The sequence below is a fragment of the Peromyscus leucopus genome, chromosome 20 (assembly GCF_004664715.2).
Source record: "Peromyscus leucopus breed LL Stock chromosome 20, UCI_PerLeu_2.1, whole genome shotgun sequence".
Taxonomy (NCBI): domain Eukaryota; kingdom Metazoa; phylum Chordata; class Mammalia; order Rodentia; family Cricetidae; genus Peromyscus; species Peromyscus leucopus.
In genome coordinates, this window is record NC_051080.1 from 42,764,670 (window position 1) to 42,781,103 (window position 16,434).

Genomic DNA, 16,434 nt, shown 5'->3' on the forward strand with positions numbered 1-16,434 from the left:
ACTCATGGCTTTTATTGTAAACACTTTAATATATGTATTCAATATACATACATATGTATACATCTTATAAGATCAAGTTGTATGCATTATAGAATCACAATAACATCTATTTCAAGACCATAGTTGCTGAGCCCAGCAGCAAGTCTCGAATTCCAGCTAGTCACAAAGCTGAGGTAGGAGGACCACAAGTTCAAGGCCAGCCTGGGCAACTTGGTGAGCCCTGCATGGTAAAGTAAAAAGAGGGCACATTGGTAGAGTGCTTGAGCAGCACGCTCGAAGTCCTGGGCCCCATCACTCTAGTTTTATTATTTTAGAAGTCAGTGTTCAATAGAAGCTAGAAAAATGGCTCAGCAGTGAGGAGGGTCACTGCTCTTGCAGAGGACCTGAGTTCTGTTACGAGATCCATGTCAAGTGGCTCACAATCCCCAGTGACTTGGACATCCTCTTCTTCTGGCCTCCTCAGGCTATATATACATATGTTGCAAACACTCATATATACATTTATATAAATAAAAACAAAATTTCTTAAAATCAGAGTTGTAGGTAGCTATGGTCACCACTAAGGATAACTACTAGTCATGCTATTTCATGTAATCCATACAACAATCCTCAAAAGTAGCTTCTATCAATCCCATTTTGCAGAAGATAAAACTGAGACTCAGAGAAATCAAGTACTTGTACATCCCATAGCTACTGTGCGGTTTCACCTGACTCTTGAGCCCTAGTGAAGTTACTTACCATTTTAGCATTGAAGTTTTCTACTTGAAAACATTGACCTTTTAGGGCTGTCAGATTCTAAGAACATGGGGGATTTGATGGATAATGTGTGTGTAGATCAGGGAGGGGGTTGTAGGTCCAGTTGTAGAGTATGTACTTAGTAGCTCAAGATCCTAAATTTAATGTCCATCACGGGGGCAGGGCAGGGCCATTGGTTAGAGCTGCTATCTCCTATATGAGGCTTGTTTGTAACTAACCTTCTACCCTCAGGACCCTGGCTGTCCTGGAACTCACTCTGTAGGCCAGGCTGGTCTCGAACTCACAGTGACCCACCTGCCTCTGCCTCCCAAGTGCTGGGATTAAAGGTGTGCACCACTACGGCCTGCTATTCTTTAGCACTTTTGACTGAATTCATTGGAACCCATGTTTTCAGCGTTACTGAGCTCAGATCCTTGAATGTCTTACAGACACACCAAAGTGTGTGTTCCAAACTGAACATGCCATTCTTCTGTCCCAATCCCATTCCTCTCTCAGTAAGTGGCACCACAGAGTCACCAGCAAGCCTGGGAATCTCTCTCCTCATTCTCACATCTCCCTCAATCAGTCATCACATGTCTTTATTATCTCTGCTATCAGTCCCTCCCTTTCCCCTTGTAACCTCTTAATTTCATTTCCATAGCCACTATCTCCGCCTAAGCTTCAGATTCTCATCACTTCTGCCAGGCACCATTGTAATGATCTTCTGACTTTCTACCTGCCCTCAATAATGCTGTCAAGACGTTCCTTCTGAAAAGCAAAACGCATCATGCATTTCCCACTTAAAATCTCCCAAGGGTTCTCCACAGCCTTCAGGATAGGGTTCAAATTCATTGCACAAGAGCCATCAAGTCGCTTCCAGCTCCTATTGATCTGCTTCCCGCTGTATTTGTTCATTTGTTTCTGCTTTCATAGACTGCAGGCACTTCGCCAAAGAAGCTGTTTCTAGCCTTGGACCCTTCTGCATGTCACGGATCTTCCCCGGCCTCCAATTGCTCCTTTCATTTCTGCCTTTAAAGGCCAGCTCAAGAGTCACTCCTGTGAATAACTTTTCCTTTGTACCAACTCTAGGATCTCATGACACTCACTCATTGCTGTATGAAAGCATTTTCCATACTATCCATTTTCATCATCTTTTAACTCAGTATCAAAGTCTATTCCACATAGTGTCACACACACACACACACACACACACACACACACCCGTGACACACACATAGCGTGAGCACTCGCACACATCATAGCAGATGCTGCATAATACAGGGTTAAGGGAGTGGATTCTGAAACAGATGTTTCTAAGCTGGTTATGGTGTCTACACCTATGAATCTAAAGGAGCAGCAGAGCTCCACGTTAGCGGCTCCAAGGCTCGTGTCCTTCGGCCATTTCTCTCTTCTTGCTTCTGGACTGACAGCCACACACCTTTCATCCCCGAAAGGAGAGCCAGCGGCAGCCTAGGATATAAAACAGTATGATTGGAACTGACCAAACGAACAGGCTTCTTGCCTTCTACAAACTTGAGCTACTGTTCCTGCACAAACTTGAGCCAGGGGCCAAGGTCTCAAGGTCCGGGTTTACATCATTAAGGATTCTCTCTTCTATGCCATCAATTGATTTCTACTTTCTTTTCCCCATTTTTCCAGACGTCTCTTAGTGTTTTGTGTAAATTATTCACCAAATTTCTTTCTGAATGTGCAAGGATTTTAAAGACTAAAAAAGGAAAGAAAAACAACCAAATCAAGCTAGTGAAATGTTCTAGCTAATAAGCTTTTCTAGCTTTCTTGGTGGGGGGGACCTCCAAACATGAAAAGACTTTAGGAACACACAGCCTATTCAACAACTTTATTTAGTACATGATTAAATAAGGGTCTAGCAACTTGATTAAAACCTCTTAGCTGAGAGGAAGAGCTGTATGTTTTCATTCTGCCAAGGTCTGGTCCTTGCGGTCTTCTTAGAGACTCAGGTAATTCGCCTCAGCCAATGCATCGTCTAGGCAAGGTCCTACAGCAGCAGGTGTGACTTAATTTCCGTAACTATCTCCTGAGAGCAAGAAGAGAGGCGCGGTCTAGGGGCAGGATTCAGATGTAGTTCTTTGTATTTTGACCCTGATAGAGTAACAGAAGTTGCCAAGGGACCTCAAATTGTGGCTGGTTCAAGCCACTGGTCCTCTTTGACCATTTTCCAAAGACAGAATTGATGCCCAGAGTCCGGGCAGAGAACGGGGCGCCACAGGTGGAGTATGCAATGGCTAGGAGAAATGATCAGCAGAGCAACTTCACAGCTTTAGAGATTGGAACCACAGATGCAGGGCTGGGATCAGGCTTCGGACCACCGCCACGCAGATCTGGAATTCTGTCGGTGTTCTCTCCTGGCCTGTGACCAGACTGCAGTCTGCTCACCTGTCCCTAAACGCTCTTAGCTGGTACCAGGCAGGTCCACACTGTCTTTGACCTTCTGAATGAGTGGATGGGCTTCTCTTAGAGACTTCGTCTTGGCCCGTGCAGAAATCTTCAGGTGGAGATCCTCTTGAGAGCCCACTTGATATTTTCATAGCCCCTTTGGTATACCCGAAGCCGTTCTGCACTGCAGGCAAAGAGATGGATTTAACTGTAGGCTTGCGGTACTCATTTCACATGAACTAAGAAATAACTAGGTCTTGCTGGTGGGTTGTGGTGTATGCCTTTACTCCCAGCACTCAAGGCCAAGGCGAGGCGGTTCTCTGAGTTCGAGGCCAGCCTGCTCTAAAGAGCGAGTTCCAGGACAACCAGAGCTACAGAGGGGAACCCTGCCTCAAAAACAAACGAACAAAAACCACAAAGAAAATAAAGAAATAATTAGGTTTGAAGTTGATGGCTCAAACAAATGCAGCTTTGGGGGAGAGAGAAAGCAAGCCGTGAGGGAGAGGATGGGGAGCAGAAACGGGAAGTGGGGAGGTTGGCAGGGAAACAGATGTATAAACTCTGAGAGGGAAATGGGGAGGGAAGAAGACAGACTAGGTGGAGGACTGGGCAGAGGTGAGGCACGGAGTGGGCAGGGATAGGCAAGGCTCCAGGACCTCTCTAAAAGTGTCGCAAGCCCCGCACACGGCCGCGCCCAGCCTGGCCGCACCGCTGCAGCCCGGCTCGCTGCCCCACGGCCTCATTCCCGCGTGGGTCTCGGCGGGTCCCGAGGCGGGGAGGGCGACGGGCCACGCGGAGCCGAGGCCGGGCTGGCTGACCCCCGCGCGGACGCGAGCCGAGGGCCGCTCTCCCTTCCCGGGAGCCGGGCTGCGGCCACGCTCCACGCGCGCTCGCAGCCCCGGCGGCGGCTGCCCGCGTGCTCGCCCTTCCCGCCCTCCGCGCCCGCGCTTCCGACCGGCAGGGGGCGCTGCGGGGACGAATTCGAACCGGATGGCGAGGGGAAGCGGAGTCCTGGATCCTGGAGGACTCTGGATTCCACTAATTGAGCGACTTTGGGGGACCTTCGGGTGGTTGGTGTTTGCACCTCCTCCTTCGCCCTCTTCTAAACGGAAATGTAGGATTGAAATGTCAGTACAAGATTGAAAAGTAGAAATGAAATGTTCAGGTTTGCCGACCTCGCCTTCTAAAGGAAGCGCAAAGGACAGAATTTCAATTCTTGGCTATTAATAAGTATAATAACAGTCATTAAAAATTCTTCAGTCTCTGGAACAAAATATTTATTAAGATTTGGCCTATTTTGTTGAAATAAAGATGATTACAAGGCTTTTTTTGTTCATTATTGTCTGAGAGATTACATATATCAGTAACCCAGGAACAAGGCAAAGTCAATCCAATTTATAAAGAAATTTAAAAACATTAATATCAATGTTCTTTATAATAGCCTTTATCAAACTATCAAAATTATATGATTTTTGCATTCATAGTGGCCAATGAATCGTTTATGAATCTACTGTTAGGGAAATGATGCGAAGATGACATGAATTATTTAATTTATTGTCATGCTTAAATGCAGAGCCAAATCCTAATGGGGACTAGTGTTGTGTAAACTCTGATCAGAGATGAGAAGAAATCCCCAAATCCGCTGTGCACGTGGCCAGTTTAGACTCCAGAGTCCTGTGTAAACAGTGGGACTAGTATGGGATTGAGTTGCCTCGGTTATGTGTGGTTTACGCCTCAGAGGGATGGGCATCCCATTAAAGCTGGTGCTGCTAGACTTCAGTTTTCAAAGGTGATTTAAGTCGTTTTGAACAATTATTTGGCAGTGATTATAAAAGACAAAATGCATGGGACATGAAGAGACTTGTCATCTGTTAATGTTTATCTAATACATACATGTGTAATTACCTGGTATAGCTTCTATTTCAAAGAAGATTCCCAATGGCCCTATAGTAGCATGATTTGAAGATAATGTTATTCTGGCCAAAAATTAATCACGTCAGGACCCCAGGACATTAAACTTAAGATCTGTATGATTAGGTTTGGGGGTGGGGGGAACCTCAATGACTGTAGTACAAGCAGATGTTAGCTAGTTAGGCATTTTCCCAGCTTCTGCTAAAACACAAATCTCCAACCTGCTGTGCGTGTATCTGGTAGTCTAACCTCTCTTGTATCAGCTACACCCCAATCAGGGGTAAAGTAAAGCTGGTTAAATAGTTCTTTCACTTTGGTAAGGTTAGATTAAGTCATATAACTTAGGAAAACTACATAGGACACTAAATATATTTATCAGATTGCCTTTCATTTGTTCATTATATATGAACCTCGCTGAGATCTGCAGTGAACTGTCTGAAACAGTTCCTTATGTTTGTTTTACAGGAGGGAACAGGAGGCTCCCAGCAGTGTCAACTCATTCAAACGCCAGACAGGGTTTCTTAGTTTGTGTTCTATTGCTGCGATGAGACACCATGACCATGTTAACTCTTATGAAGGAAAACATTTAATCACAGGTGGCTTACAGTTGTGGGTTAGTCCATGATAAGCATGGAGGGAAGCATGGAGACGTGCAGACAGACATGGTGCTGGAGAGGTAAGTTTTACATCTGGATCCACAGGCAGCAGGAAGAGCAAATGAGCCACCAGGCCTGGTTTGAACTTCTGACACACCTCCTCCGATAATACCACACCTACTTCAACAAGGCCATACCTACTGATAGTGGCCTTGTTGAAGTAAGTCCCTCTGGGTCCATAGGGCCAATTTCTTTTTCTTTCTTTCTTTCTTTCTTCCTTCCTTCCTTCCTTCCTTCCTTCCTTCCTTCCTTTCTTTCTTTCTTTCTTTCTTTCTTTCTTTCTTTCCTCTTTTTTCCCCCTCAAGACAAGGTTTCTCTGTGTAGCTTTGGAGCCTTTCCTGGAACTCACTCTGTAGCCTAGACTGGCCTTGAACTCACAGAAATCATGAGTACTGGGATTAAAGGTGTGCACCACCACCATCCGGCTTCATGGGGCCATTTTTATTCAAACCACCACATAGGGCTAAAAATGTCTTCTTTTAGATATTTAACAATTAAATGGTACATTTTAAATCTTAAACTTCCTGTTCAAATTCTTTTTCAAATTAGTCAATATCCATCTTATTTCAATAAGGACATCACAGAGTCATTACTGATTAAAATGTGCCAAAGATTTTGATTGAAAACTTGAGTCAGCTAGCACCTGAATGCCCTCCACAGTAAGCAAGAGTCATTCTCCAAGGACCACTCCTGTTACGGTTTTGTTTTGTTAGTTTCGTAAAAGTTAGAATACAGCTCTTTGCCTAGCATTTGGATATGTTTCCCTTTAGCAGCAATCTCATAAGTGAAGAGAAGAATACATTTATGCACCGTTGTAATAGATGTAGCACCATTCCTGTGGGGATTAACCTTCATTGTGGACTTGACGGGGCTCCCCAGGAGACAGACTTTGGATGTATCTATGGCGGTGTTTCTGGAGAGGTTTGATGGGGGGGGGGATGACCCACAGTCACTGAATGTGGTGGGTGGCACCATAGCCCCAGCTGGGCTCCCACGCTGAACAAAGGGAGAAAGGAGTGTCAGTGCATCCTGGTCTCTGTGGCCTGCCCTGGTAGGTGTGAGAAGTGTTAGCAGTGTGCTTCCGCTGCCAGGATCTGGCCACACACCGTCCTTCCCTTCTGTCACCCTGTGAGGTTGTATGTCACATCAGTGAGAAAGTAATGGATGCAGTATCTGACACGTGCTTGGAATTTAGTGGGCACAATAAACATGTTATAGTAAACGACATTTGCATCTTTGTCCACTTCGTCTCTTTGAAATTCTATTTGGTCCTTAAAGAATCAAATGATAGATCTTCTGAGAAGTTCTCTGATCTCTCCCACCACTAAATTCTCCAATGCCCTGTGCATGTCTTCTTAGAGCATTTACATATCCCAGGTGTGTAAGGGTGACTTGTGTTTACATATCCCAGGTGTGTAAGGGTGACTTGTGCTTATATCCCAGGTGTGTAAGTGACTTGTGCTTATATCCCAGGTGTGTAAGGGTGACTTGTGTTTATGTATCCCAGGTTTGTAAGGATGACTTGTGTTTACATATCCCAGGTGTGTAAGGGTGACTTGTGCTTATGTATCCCAGGTGTGTAAGTGACTTATGCTTATGTATCCCAGGTGTGTAAGGGTGACTTGTGCTTGTGCATCGCATGTGTAAGACTGGCTTGTGCTGGTTTCACACTTTCCCTTCTGGACGGCAAGCTGTTGACAAAGCATCAGCAGTTTTGTGTGTCTTGAGTGGTGTCCTCTAGAAAGGGGACCATATCCAAACGTGAACATATCCAAATGTGTACAGCCTAGTGTGAACTCGTGTAACTCCCTTATAAATTTCTGTAAAGACCTTAGTATAAAATTTATGAGCTGGGCTGGAGAGATGGCTCAGAGGTTAAGAGCACGGACTGTTCTTCCAGAGGTCCTGAGTTCAATTCCCAGCACCCACATGGTGGCTCACAACCATCTGTAATGAGATCTGGCACTCTCTTCTGTATACATAATAAATAAATAAATCTAAAAAAAAAATTTATGAGCAAGGACACTTTGACATACAAAACTAGCTTATTGGAGCTAGGATGATAACTCAGTGGTAATGTGCTGGGCTGCACAGTGTGAGGACTGGGGTTCAGACCCGTAACACCCACATAACAAGCCTGGTGGATGTGGCAGCCCCATTATCCCAGCAGTCCTGGGAAGTGGGAGCAAAGAATTCCTGGGACAAGCTGGCTAGTGAGACAAAACCAACCTGTGAGCTCCAGGTTCAGTGAGAGACCCTGCCTCAGAACATAAAGTGGAACGTGATGAAGAAGACACTTGTTATAAACCTCTGGCCTCCACACATACATGCATATGCGTGCTCCCAAATACATGTGAACACACACACACACACACACACACACACACACACACACACACACATACATACACACACACACACATAACTTGCTGAAATTGGTCATAATCATTTCTCATTTGGTAGATATTCTACAATGCTTGCTTCATGATTAAAAAAAAAGTAGCATTTAGTGCTGCAATTAACAAAATTTTAGCATTAATCATGAATCTACAGCAACACTTGCAGGGGTTTTTAGTATAATCTTCCATGTCTAATAAAAATCTTTTACCAAGCTGCATACTGCTTCTCTACATTACAGAGCAGAAATGTTACATCAAAGCTGTTACATGTGTTTTTCAGAGATAGTGATTAACGTTTGGTATTAGACGATTATTTTTTCAGCTTCTATTAAAAGAATTAAGTCCCAAACAACATTATTTTTGTAGGAATAAAGCAACTTGAGGGCTAACAAGATGGTGGGTAGAGACGCCTACCACTAAGCCTGCTGGCCTGGACTCGATTCCTAGTGCCTCACGGCCTGGGTGCCCTGAGTTGTCCTTTGACCTCCATGCACATGCTGTGGTGTGTGTGCACACATGCACTAAAACATACACCCCCAAAATAAGTCAATAAACATGATTAAATATATAACTTGCTTAAGAATAATTAACAGGCCCTGGAGAGATGGCTCAGTGGTTAAGAGCACTGACTGCTCTTCCAGAGGTCCTGAGTTCTATTCCCAGCAACCACATGGTGGCTCACAACCATCTGTAATGAGATCTGGCGCCCTCTTCTGGTGTGCAGGCAGAACATTGTATACAAAATAAATAAATCTTTTTTTTTTTAAAGGAATTAACATTGAAATATATGTTTTAAAGAACAAATTGAGAAAAAAAAACTTACCTGTAAATGGACGGTTCTCCCCCACCCGCCAATTCCCAAATAACCACTCAGAGGTTTAATATAAATTGTAAATGCTTGGCCGGTAGCTCATGCTTATTACTAACTAGCTCTTACACCTAAATTAATCCATAATTCTTATCTATGTTTAGTCATGTGGCTTGGTACCTTTTCTCAGTGTGGCATCTCATCTTGCTTCCTCTGCATCTCACTGGTGACTCCTGGACCTGCCCTTCTTCCTGCCAGAATTCTCCTAGTCTGGCTTCCCACCTAACTTCCTGCCCAGCTACTGGCCTGTCAGCTTTTTATTAAACCAATTTGAGTGACAAATCTTTGCAGTGTACAAAAGGATTATTCCACAGCACCTATCTTTATTTATTTTGCTTCCAAATTTACCAACTTTGATAATGATTTAGACTCAGTGGAAAATTCTTGCTTTTCACACCATTCATTTTACATATAACATACTATTAGAAGCATATACCAGGAGTATTTCTGTAGTTTTTAAGCTACCATAGGAAGTCATGGGCTTCAGCAGACATGAATATTATGGCACTTTGTACACACTCATAACTATAGTACCTTCTTGTGCTACCTAATCTTATGTCAACTTGACACAAGCTAGAAGTTGGAATAAAGCCTTTTCTCTGCAAGTTACTTAGGGTCATGGTGTTTTATTGCAGTGTTTAGAAATCCTAACTAAGACATAGCTCCTGTTCTTCCCTCCCCCACCCTGCTGGCCCCTTCCTCCCCAAATATTCCCTCTTTTCTGCTTTCACACCATTCAGATATATATTTGTGTCTTTAAATATATATATTTAAATCTTTTATTATTAATATCTTTTTATATCTAAAAATTTGGTTCCATATTTGGGATAAAATATAATATTTGCTTTTCTTTTTTATTTTTTTACAGTTTTAAAGTCTACATTAATTTAGATAGTCATTTTTAATGCTTTAAAATACTATTTTATTTTTTGTGTACCTGTGTTCCAGAGTGTATGTATGTGTGCCATGCATGTACATGAGACCAAACACAGAAGTCTGAAGAGGGAGATGGATCCCCTGGAACTTGAGTTAAAGAAGGTTGTGAACCACTATGTGAGTGCTGGGACCAGAACTTAAGTCTACAAGAGTCATAAGTGCTCTTAACTGCTGAGCCATCTCTCCAGCTCCTACTCAGCTGTCATGAGGACATTCCACACATGTATAGTGTTTGTTTATATTCACTCCTTTCCACTCCCACTCCTGTTGGCCTCTTTTTTCTTCCCAACTAGTTCCCATTTAATTTCTTTTCTTTTCTTTCTTTCTTTTTTTTTTCTTTTTTTAATCAGCGCTGAGAACCGAACCCAGGGCCTGGCGCCTGCTAGGCAAGCACTCTACCACTGAGCTAAATCCCCAACACACCTTTTACTTTTATCTTTCCCTCCCTCCCTCCCTCTCCTTCCAGTAGATTTTATTAGGGTTGCTTACAGAACCACTGAAGAAAATGTCTCTTCCCCCCTTAGAAACCCTCAACTTCCTATAGATTCTTAGGGAGGGGCAGGGCCTCCTGAGTACCTCCATGCTCCATGACAGAATATTGGTCGGTCCAGTCTTGTACAGCTCTCATGAAGTGAATGAGAGCCGCTAAGAATTCAAGTCCAAGGGCCATGTCATGCCTAGAAGACAGTATTTCACAGAACTCCTTCCCATGTTCTGCTTCTTACATTCTTTCTGTCTACTCATCTACAGTATTTCCTGAGCCTTGGAAGGAGTGAGGTAGACATTCCACTTAGGGCTGAGCACTCACAGAAACATTCTCAGCTCTCTACTGGTTATGAGTCTCTACAGTAACTGGCACCCACAGCAAAAACAAGCTTCTCTGACTAACGCTGACAGAGGCACAGAGTTATGGCATAAACATAAATATTCAGAAGCCAGTTTGACAGATACACCGGAGATAAACAGATTGCCTGGAATTTCCTCCTATCTTTGCAGAGTGAGTCTACACAGGGCTCTTTGGAATACCGTTCAGAAGTAAATTTGCTGGTCCATCGTTTTTACGTTGTAACGATGCCGCGCAGTTGTAGCAGCCGGCAATGGAAACATGCGGACTTTCTAATCGCATAGCAGTTGCTCAGAGACTCAGTGTCCCTGCACCAAGTGGACGGATTTGCTAATGGGCAGAAGACTAATGTGGTTCTGAAGTGGGAACTGGGGGTCGTGGGAGAGATGGGTTTCTAGTCTAAGATTTAAAATATAAAAGTACAAAGTGTGTACTTCTGAGTGTCTTTAAAAGCAGCTGTGTGGCCAAGTTTATCACCCAAATAGTTCTTTCTCAAGAAGGAGACAAAACAAACAAACAAACCCCATGCCGCTCAAATTTTAAAGTAAATTTAAAAGACAATGCTAGGATGTCTTTTTTGTTTTTAACTAAATGAAAGCAAGCTTTAAAAGTTTATTTCCTTGGACGCTGAAATATAATCTGTGTTGGTCAGAGGACTTGAATAACAGATAAAAGTGACTTACGGCCTGGTGAAACGCCAGGCTGAAATCGATGCTTGCATCCCTGCTTCCCCTGGACCAGCTGCTTATGCTTACCTTCATTTGCTGCTTCCAGAGTCGTATTTACGCTTCTCCAGATACACTTCATCCATATGTGCCTTGGCCTTAGACGTCACAGAAGGCTCTTTTCGGGCAGCTTCCCAATCCTCTCATTAAGAAGATGTCACGCTCACCCTAAATAACCCTATAGACCATGTCACATGACATCACCACCAAGATAGCCCCATAGAAAACGTCATCTGACATCACTTATGGGCTTCCTCTCATTTTTCCCAGTATTGGCCTTTGCCAGGTTGCTCCTGCCCTTTCAATAGCTAGGATGCTTTCTTTTTTCCACAGATAGAAACCAGTGATCTAAAATACTTCATATTTCACTTGGTATGAATTTAGTTCCTTTAAGGGAATCACAATGTAAAGATGCTCTTTGGTTGTTATAAGTGGGTGTGCCTAAAGAAGTCCACTGACGGCACTTCGCTTCCTCAGTGAATGTTGGACTGTGATTTCCTAACTCAATATCAAAGACATCACAGTGCCAGGTGCAACCCCAGCTGGGTGGAGGCTGAAACACTAAGATCTCAAGTTCAAGGCAAACCTTAGCAACTTATGGAGACCCTGGAGACGGAGGTAGACTTTACATTTTTGTCTAATAACTAGTTCATTTCTGTTTTTTCCAGAAATTTAAAAGATTATAAGCCTTATAAATTATTTTTATGGGTGAATTGATGTGATTTTTTTCACTTTGACTGCTGAAAATAATTATGCATATTTATTGGGGGAAGACCAAATCAGTGAATTAATTTGATGGTACTTAATGGTTGATTCATGGAAACTGGCACAAAGGCTTTTATTTTTAAAGCCTATTTATTGAAATATACAATGATCTAATAGATCTGAATTGTTCAGTATCAAAACAGGCTTAAGAACTTCATCTGTAAAACAGGTAGGATCTTACTTGTCATCTTTCAGGAATATTTACATTTTTAACTTAAGCAATGCCAGATAAATTATATTATAAAATAAATTTAGCATGCTACAATTATTAGCTCTCCTGCATCTTTAACTTATAAAAAGCTTATAAAAAAGAATGTGATCTGATTAAAATGCCCACCTCTCTCTCATATGTTCTTGGTAGGAGAAGATATTGGGACTGGAAGATGGCTCCATGTGTAAAACACCTGCTCTGCAAGCACGAAGCTCTGAGTTCAAATCCTTGGAACTCACGTTAAAGCCAGACATGGCAGCTGTGTTTATAATCCTAGCGTTTCTATGACGAAATTGAACGTGGAGACAGAGACTCCAGAAGCCCAGGGCCAGTTGGCCTGGAATGCACAGTGGGGGCAAGAGAGCCCTTGTCTCAAGTAGGTGCAAGACTGGTGCCTGATGCTGTCCGTTGACTCCACAGGCATTCTGTGGTACATATGTGCCTTCACACACACACACACACACACACACACACACACACACACACACACACACCCTTTGATTTCACAGGCGTTCTGTGGTACACATGTGCCTTCACACACAAACACACATATACATGCACACACTCGAGTGCACGCACACACACAATGTAAATTTTAAAAATGTGGGGTTTTTTGTTTCTTTGAGACAGGGTCTCACTACACAGTCTTCATCGGTCTGGATGCCTCAAATGCAGAGATCCTCCTGCCTCTCCCTCCTGAGTGCTGGAATGAAAGGCTACCATCAATTTTAAAAAACTTTAAAGAAGATATTAACTTTTACTAACACACCATTTCTTCCAACCATTCAACACCAGTTGATAAAAAGGAAAAAAATCATAGTAAGTAATTTCCTCTTTGCACAGAATGTGACTGTCTCATCTATGGCAGTTTGTACAGCTGCATACAGAGGTTCACCACAGTTTTATAACCTGTAGTTTGAGGTTTGAAGAATCCTCTCCATGAATTTTACATCTAAAATTACTGTCAATGAAATTGTTCAAAAAAATTACTTCCTATGATTTTTTTTTCTTTTTGTCAACTGGTGTTGAATGGTTGAAAGGAATGGTGTGTGTTAGTAAAAATTAATATCCTCTTTAAATTTTCAAAAAATTTTTCCAGGCATGGTAGCCTTTCATCCCAGCACTCAGGAGGGAGAGGCAGGAGGATTTCTGAGTTTGAGGCATCCAGGCCAACCAAGACTGTGTAGTGAGACCCTGTCTCAAAGAAAAAAAAAAACAAAAAAAACAAAAACAAAAAAACCACCACATTTTTAAAATTTACATGAAAATATGGTATTTTAAAAATATTACATCTAATGCAAAAGTTATATGAATTTTCAGTATAAAATTGTGACTGTTAGCTGCTGTGGGATGTTCTATATGTCCTGTGGGAGCCCGTTCCTAGGTTCCTCGTGGCTTTACCCAGCAGGTCCACATAGAGGATGATTAGGACCATGGGCCTGAGTGCAGGTGTCTGAAATGGTCTGCACTTGGCTGTGCTGGGGAATGGTCTGTATGTCAAGTTGCTCTGATTGGTCAATAAATAAAACACTGGCCCGTGGCTAGGCAGGAAGTATAGGTGGGACTAACAGAGAGGAGAAATAAAAGAACAGGAAGGCAGAAGGAGTCACTGCCAGCCACCACCCTGACAAGCAGCATGAAAAGATGCCGGTAAGCCACGAGCCACGTGGCAGGGTATAGATTTGTAGAAATGGATTAATTTAAGCTATAAGAACAGTTAGCAAGAAGCCTGCCACGGCCATACAGTTTGTAACCAATATAAGTCTCTGTGTTTACTTGGTTGGGTCTGAGCGGCTGTGGGACTGGCGGGTGAGAGAGATTTTTCTTGACTGTGGGCAAGGCAGGAAACTCTAGCTACAGTTAGTGCTAATAGAATTCTCCATCAGACTGTGCACTGCCTGTCAAGACCATGAATCGTTCTATAAGCCAGCTTTGACGGTTGTGAGGTATTGACAGCGCTGGCGTGGTGTACCGTATTACAGTTTTATGTCCCCTTGAGGGCTTCTACTGCAGACCTCCTTGTTGTCTGGACCACTCGTTTTGATACTTAGCCACAGACTTGTATTTTAACATTTGCTTTCTGCCTTGGTCTTCTTAAAACCATAATGCTGTCAAAGTCAGGTTCTGTGCATTACAAGGTTTTTAAAAGTCTGTCTCCCAACTCTTGAGAATAGTTTTGGCATGCAGTACTTAGTCAATGAAAAATTCTTTAAGTAAATGTTGACTTTTTTTTTTTGAGTGTTCTGCAAGACAGTTTTCTAGAGGTGTGAAAAATTGGAATAGATGGTCTACAACATGGTGGCACACTCCTTTAATCCCAACACTCAAAAGGTAGAAGTAGGGAGATCTCTGTGAGTTCAAGGTCAGCCTAGTCTACATATCAAGTTCCAGGACAGGCAGGAATACATAGATTCTGTCTTAATAATACAGAAAGAAAAGAAAAAAGGAAATAGATGATCTCTGATGCTGTGATATACATAGTCTAGTGAGAAAAAATAATCACACCAAGGCCTGTTTTATTTATTAGATAAGCAATCCTTGATATGTAATTTTGAAATCCAAAATGCCCAGAGACTAGTTTGTTTTAGACAATGTATTTGGAAATAAAAATCTAATCCAAAATTAAACCATTAGGCAGAAATCCTGACTTTCACGAGTGTCTTCACTTCAATTTTGTATTCTAAAAAAGACTTCAATTTTGTATTCTAAAAATCTATTAGATCTCAAGAACTTTGTCATTGTAGAATGCATAATCTGCAGAGAGTTAAATGATAACATTTGTAATAGCAACCAATACACAAGAAAAGTGTCTAAAACCAGCACTTGGGACATAGATAGTCCTTGAGTCACTGTGTCTCTGTGGGTGTCCCTGGAAATGGACAGGGACTCAGTCTAGGCTCCTATAGGTCAGAGGTAGATAGGTAGGAATGCTTTCCTAACACACGATAGTCACACAAGACAGTCCAGTGAGAAAGCCAGGCTGCCTTTAAGGACACACGGAGTCCTTCAAGGAACAGTTCACATTCAAGGCCAGGTCAGTCATCACGGGGAGAGAAACCACTCAAGAAAGAGCAGAGGGACACCAGAAAGGAGACAGGAAGTGAGAGTCAAGGAGGGTCCTGGACAGTTACAGAGGTGAGAAACCTGCCGACTGTTCTGCATGAAGTAGACAGCCTGACTTAAATCATGGAAGAAGGTATGGACCGGTATGGACAACAGCGCTGGGACCCTAGATCTGGTGGTGGGCCTTTGGAAGGTCATTGGCCCTGGTACCCCCTCCCCACATTACACATGAGTTATGCATCAACCTGACGTTAACAGTCATTTCCCCAACATCTATAGTAACTGAGCCGCAACAGAAACCGCTGCCTTTTAGTGTTCTTCCCGCTACCATGGGGATGGTATTTCAGTTTGCATTTGCCAAGACTGGCCTTTCAGAGAATATGAGATCTGGGCTGAATTACTATAGTAATTTGTGAAACCTTTATTCCAATTAAATGTGTACATATCATGGTGCCAAGAAAAGTCTTGATTTTTGCAATCCCTGGTCACCAAGGTAGTGTGTCTTCCACATAGCTTGGGTGTAGATTTCTGAACACCTCTTAGTTCCAGTTTCCACTGTTATTCTGTGACTTAGATTTGTGTCTCTCTTTGCTAGGATAAAATATTGCCATTAACTTTCAGTGGCTTTAATTATTTATGAATTAAAAAGGTATAGGCTATATGGCTTGAGGTTTTCTAAGGTCTACATGTATTATATAGTGATATCTGTATCTGTATTGAATAGAGGTGAGTATTTTGATAAGATAAAATATAAAATAAATTAATGGCAACAATATATTCAACAATGATAATTTTATATTTATTGTGTGCAGGTATTGAATAAAAATGTTTCTGCCTTTACGTTGTTTATGAATCAATAAGAATTTAGCTTGAAACAATGCAGGCAAGCTTCGGGGCTCTGGAGCT